This window comes from Enhydra lutris, unplaced genomic scaffold, assembly GCF_002288905.1.
Source record: "Enhydra lutris kenyoni isolate GAN:26980312 unplaced genomic scaffold, ASM228890v2 scaffoldscaffold93, whole genome shotgun sequence".
Taxonomy (NCBI): domain Eukaryota; kingdom Metazoa; phylum Chordata; class Mammalia; order Carnivora; family Mustelidae; genus Enhydra; species Enhydra lutris.
The window spans coordinates 958,228-964,563 of record NW_019154177.1 but is presented as its reverse complement, the minus strand read 5'-3'; positions in this window follow the sequence as shown (position 1 = coordinate 964,563).

Genomic DNA, 6,336 nt, shown 5'->3' with positions numbered 1-6,336 from the left:
ACCCTGCAGAAAGCAGCAGATTTTCCGCTAAAGTAGCTGTGGAGGAGTGACGCGCCTGTGACGTGCGCCTGCGCGCTGGCGGGAGCGCTGACGACACGGGGCGGCCGCCGCAGGAGGGAGCTCGCGGGAGGACGCAGCTTCCCCGGGCCGGACAGCGGCGGGCGCGCCTGGAGGACTGAGCGCCGGCTTCCCCGACCCCGCTCGGCTCCCGTCTCTCGCCCGCAGCCGCGTCCCGGCCCGCCTGTGCGGGTGCAGGGACAGGTACCGTGGCAGCGGCAGGTACAGGGGGAGGGTCAGGGAGAGGGACAGGGCAGCGATGGGGGCAGGTGCAGGGCAGGCGAGCGGCACAGGCCCTACTCCCAGTCCTCGGACCGCTCTCGGGCTGCGGCCCGGCGCCACGCCCCCCGACGCGGGCTTCCCCCGCTTTGCCCGCTGTGCGCGGAGTCCTCCGGGCCCGGGACCGCAAGCCGCGAGCCTCGCTGGGGGCCGGGCCTCTGGCCAGACGCGAGCGCGGGGGCTCGGGGACGCGGCGGAGGAAACAGCGCAGCTGCGGGGCTGGGACGCAGCCGGCGAGCGCCCAGGGCGCAGCAGGGGGTCGACCCCTTGCCTCGGCCGCCCTGCTGGGGGCCAAGCTCAGAACGCGGGGACGGATTTGAGACTTTTAAGTACATTTTGTCCCAGCGGGTTATTTTCTGTATTCACGCGAAAACGTTTTTCTTTGTGCTAGGCAAAGGCTGGGTCTCTCTTCTTCGTGAAGAGAAATAATGAGTTGTGGTGGCCGCCGCTTAGATGTCCGGACTCCTCGGTCTCGCACCGTTTTTGGTAGTGAAGGAGCAAATGGCTTTGCACTACGCGGCGTTCCTGTTCCGTCCCTGACCCACATCGAAGGCCACGTGAGAATCGTGGCTGCAGAGCCTTAGTCTTTATAAACAAAAATCGCTATAAAATGCAAAGCCGCTGTTGCGCGCAACCTTCTTGCCGTCAGCCTAGCATTTCTGTGGCGTTTTCTCTCACACTATATTGTGAATAAAATTTTTCTATACAAATTAAATAATTTAAAAACTCACATATGAAACATTTCATGCTTTTCAGCCTTAATGCTTCATGGCTGATTTTGTTACTTGATGTACTGATTTGGGCAACTTAATTCACATTTTAGCAATCTGTGTAGAAAACTAAAAGACCCGTTAAGTATTTTATAATTTTAGGCTGTTTATGCCATGCTTGGGATGTTGTTTGAAAGAAAGAAAAATACACTTTACATATTTCTGCACCTTCATCTTCAAAATAAACCTGTGGATGACTTGGTGAGGGGTAAGCGGACATACGTCTTCTACACGCCTACCAAGGATATACTTGTGGCTAAAGTGAGTTGATAATGTTATGCAAAGGATAATTGTCACCAGCTCATTTCCTTATGGTCCATAATGAAATAAACATCTTGTAGACTGTTAATTTTGTAAACAGACGCATGTTCAAAAACTCTATGATGGTTTTGTAATCTTACTCTAATATATTTTAGCTATTTTATTTTTTTCCCTCTGGGGGAATACATTTAATATGGTGTAGAAAGTGCTTAATGACATTTTCATATAAGGTTATATAACTTTTCCTACATAAACATAAAATTTGTTGTAGAAAATTCTTTAAACCAAACATTTTGATCTAGGACTTCAGTTTAATATGTTCCTTGAATCTATTTTTATGTAGCCCTTAAAAACATCCGAAAATCCATTGCTAATATAGCAATAAAATACTTTGGGTACTGACAGCCTCTTTGGAGTGTGTATATATAAAATTACAAACTTGAATTCATATTCTTTTCTGTGATATGTTGTACTTAAATCAAAATGCTTTTGCACCTTTTTTTTTAAACAATTTTTTCTTTTGATGTTGGTGCCAGATTTACCATACATGACTGCTGCTTTTGGAGTTAAACATTTTGCTAGTGAAGATACAACCAGAACACTACGTTATGGGATAAAATTTTCATAATAGGTGGCATAGGTAAATATTTTTAGGCTTCATTTAGAATTTATTATCAATTTTTTTTTGGAAAGGAAAAAAACGTGTTTTTCATTGTTAGGTTATATTTTTCTGTAGGAAAGAGGAAATTTTTTGGTCCTACGAGTTTGATTTGCTCATTTTTCCTTTAAATATTGTCTTTCAAAAAAAAAAAAAAAAAAGGAAAGAAAATGGTAGTGAGGAAGACAGGAAACAATGGTTTCCTAATTTCCCTCCCTCAGAGATGAGAGATTTGCTGTACTCTCTTTCATAAGCGATAGTTCTATGGGAAGGAAGTTACCCCAGAAGGGATTCTAGAGGTTGCAATTGTAACCTCTTAAAAATGTGGAATTGCTCCTGTTCTTCTGATTGCAAGCTACTGCAGATACCCCGTATCAAACCGGCACGCTGGACACCGGATTATTTCTAATTTCTCTCTTGTCAGCAACACTCAAAAGAACATTATTGTGTAGATAAATATTTGCAAATGTCTAGTTATTTCCTTACATTTCTAGAAGTAGACTCCCTAGATTAAAGTTTATCCAGTGTTAAAAGCTTTTGATACATACTGTCCAACTGCCTACCAGAAAATCTGAAGCAACTAGATATGGCAAACCTGACCAACAAAAGATACTATGATTAAGCAGCAGAACGTTTTAATGGGTGAAACGTGGCAAGTCATTGTTCCAGAGCTTTATTAGTGAGGTTCGGCATTCATGTTTGCAGTTAGTTGCTTATCAATTCTTAGCGAGGTGTTCATCTTTCCTTATTCATTTGCAAAACTCATTAGATGAAAGATAAACCCTTGTGATAGGTTCTATTTACCAAGAACCCAGGCAGAAATTTCTTTTACTATTTTTTTTAAGGTTTAATTATTTGACAGGTAGAGATCACAAGTAGGCAGAGAGGCCGGCAGAGAGAGAGAGGAGGAAGCAGGCTCCCCGTGGAGCAGAGAGCCCGATGCGGGGCTCGATCCCATGACCCCAGGATCATGACCCCGGGATCATGACCTGAGCTGAAGGCAGAGGCTTTAACCTACTGAGCCACCCAGGTGCCCCTCCTTTTACTATATTTTATCTTTTAATCTCATTGTCCCTTGTTTACTCAATTTTCATCTCATAGAAACTATGAGCTATAAAATTAACAAAGTTCCCTTAACAATCTTTAAAAACCAAGGTATGGTCATATTTGTTTCTCGTTATCATGCTATACATTTACTTGTATTCCTGGTCACTTTTGTCCCATCCTTATTTCTCTTTCTTCTTTTACGGCATGTCAAACTCCTGCTCCTTTCTGGAATAAGGTGAGGTATAATTAAATATGTAAATATTTTATTATTTACTAACATTATTTACTGTGCAATAGGACCCGCCCATCCTACGTTTTTATGAAAACATCTTCCACAAGAGGGACTTTGAAGGACCTGAAAATTTTAAAGGGTAGAGGGAACTAAAAAGAAAACAAGCTGACAGTGGTCTATACCTATTTAAAAAAAATAATTTAATTCCCAACCTCTAAATCAATGTTTTGATTTAAAAACACATCTGATTCTTTATCATGTCCAAGATTGGCTTTAGAGTAACAGGGATAGGGTGGTGGGTGCCTACGTGGCTCAGTGGGTTAGGCCACTGCCTTCAGCTCAGGTCATGATCCCAGGGTCCTGGGAGCGAGCGAGACCCACATTGGGCTCTCTGTTCAGTGGGGAGCCTGCTTCTCTCCCCCGAGCCCCACCAGCCCTGCCAGCCTCTCTGTCTACTTGTGATCTCTGTCAAATAAATAGATAAAATCTTAAAAAAAATAAAAAACAGGGATAGGGCAGAAATTCAAAGGTTACACTGGAAATGGGACTGGCCATAAATTGATTGTTGAAGCTAGGGGATGCTATAGGGTTTCCAAATCATTCCCTCATTTTGTGTGTGCTTAAAGGTTTCCATAGTGAAGGGTTCAGTACGGGGTGGTAAGGGAATCATTCATAATCTCATCAAAAGCATCTGTTAATACTTTGGCATATTTCTTTACGGTTTTAAAAAAATGTAGGTTGAGAAATGTGAAATCTCGACATGAAAATAAAAATCTCTGTTACATTCTTGTCGTGCATCACAAGTCCCAAACTAGATTTGGCAACTGCGTCCTGCACTATTATCCAGACACATCCTGTGCCTTCTGAATGGGGCATCAGGGAAGAGTGTACCTCAAAAAGTGACCTTCAAATGCCCTGATTTCATTCAAACTTCAAGGATGAAATTAAGCCCACAAATAAGCCAAATCTGAGGTATTTGTGCTTTCTCTCCAATAGGGAAAAAGGAACTGCGGCGGCCAATACTGTCATGGTCAGTTACAGTGTGGAGTTTGAAATCCGAGCTACCTGAGTCACACGCTAGCATGGCCAGTGCCTGTGATCTACCCCAGCGTGGCTGGGCTCACTCCCTGTTCTGGAGTCCTGGCACAGGGGACTTCTTGGGTTAGGGGAGGTGCTTGGGTCTCGTGCTTTAGTCACATGATCAAGGACAACTTCTACCACAGGCCTGAGCTCAGGAGTACCTGCCCCTCACCCTCGGAATGAGGCGGTGGGACTGCGGCCTCCTCAGAGCAGGGCCATCTGTGCCACACGTTGCACTTGCCCACAAATCAGCTTCTGTTGACACTGCATTTTCATTATTTTTTCTCCTCTTAACTGACTTCATGAACTTTTCCAGGAACAGAAGCCATGTTCTCGTCTCCTCCTGGGTAGTCAAGTTCCGCTGGGGTCCCCAACACTGGGTAACTGTGTCATTTGAATCAAAGAATCATTGTCACTCACCATTAGTGCACGAAGAGAGAAACTCTTAAGTTTTTTGATTTTGCTGGGAGGTGTGTGACTTCCATGGCAGACAACGGGAGGCATGGACAAATGGCTCATTTACTGTCAGGACAGCGATTAGCTTTCCATCTCCTACACGGCACTGGTGTTAGGCACTTATCCCAAGTGTTTCTCATCTTCTCCACTGCACATCCTGGGGGGCAGGACCCATGTTGTTTCCTCTTGTTCTCTGCCCTGGCCTCTTCCAGGGCGAGATGCTCTTCTCAGCCTGCCTGGCCAGTATCAGACACAATAGGGGCAGCTGAAGACAGACAGTAATAAATATCCTGGGGCAGCAAGGTCTAACCAGCGAGTGGTTGAAGTCCTGCTAATCAACAACTTCTGGCGTTCTGAGGAAAGGACAGGAGCCAAAAGGATGGTACTGGGCCCCGCGTTTGCCTTGGGGCCCAAATCCTGATTCAACGAATTCAGATGTTGCCTACCTTTTGGCAGATGCGTAAATTTAGAATCATTTACAAGTTCATGCAACCTCATCCAGAATGGCAGGGTTGCTTTTTTTTTAATTAAAAATTTAAATAATGTTTAAATACCTAGGAACCCATAAGAACCAGAAGCTAACCAGTAACATACCTCTTTGCCATCCTCCCACACTCCACTGTAACCACAATCCTTTGCTCATATTATAAAAAGGGTATCGTGGAGCGCCTGGGTGGCTCAGTGGGTTAAGCCGCTGCCTTCGCTTGGGTCATGATCTCACGGTTGTGGGATCGAGCCCCGCATCGGGCTCTCTGCTCAGCTGGGAGCCTGCTTCCCTCTCTCTCTGCCTGCCTCTCTGCCTGCCTACTTGTGATCTCTGTCAAATTAAAAAAAAAAAGGGGGGGTTTCATGAGGTATGTGGTCTCTTGACACCCCCTGACACCTCCCCCAGCATGGCTGGGAACACTCACTCCTGAAAGCACATCCATATCTTGCCGGGAGTCATGTTGTTGAACCCGACACTCATCGCTGCTCTAGCTGCTGCGGCTGTTAGAAAAATGCTGCTCCCAGAGCCCTGGGTGTCCTGGGGAGCCCCTGTAAACCTGCAGACAGCTCCAACGCTGGCCCCAAGGACAGGCGTCCGCGCCAAGGGCATCTGCTCTGATGCCCGCAAGGCATCCTCTTTGCAAGCTCTTGCTCCTCCTCCCTGCCCCATGCGCTAAGCTAGGTGAGACTGGAATGCAGTGTGGACTGGGACTCTCACCCAACGTCAGACCCTTACATGGAGTAGACAGCTCCTGGGAAAGGCAGGGGGCCCGGTCAGTGGACCAGCACAGGAGGCTCCCAGCCCACGCTCTGCCTTCCTGCGCACGAGCGCATCGTCCGCACATCCTGAGGGGAGGGGCGAGGTGTATGTGGTCAAGTGTTCCGTCTTTGGTTCCTGGCTCGGCTGCTTCCAGGCTGTGCACCTTGGATGAGCGAGGTGCCCCCCTGTGCTTCCGTTTGTGCGTCTGTAAATTAAGGGCAGCCCTAGAAACTACTGTGTGCCTTGGTCC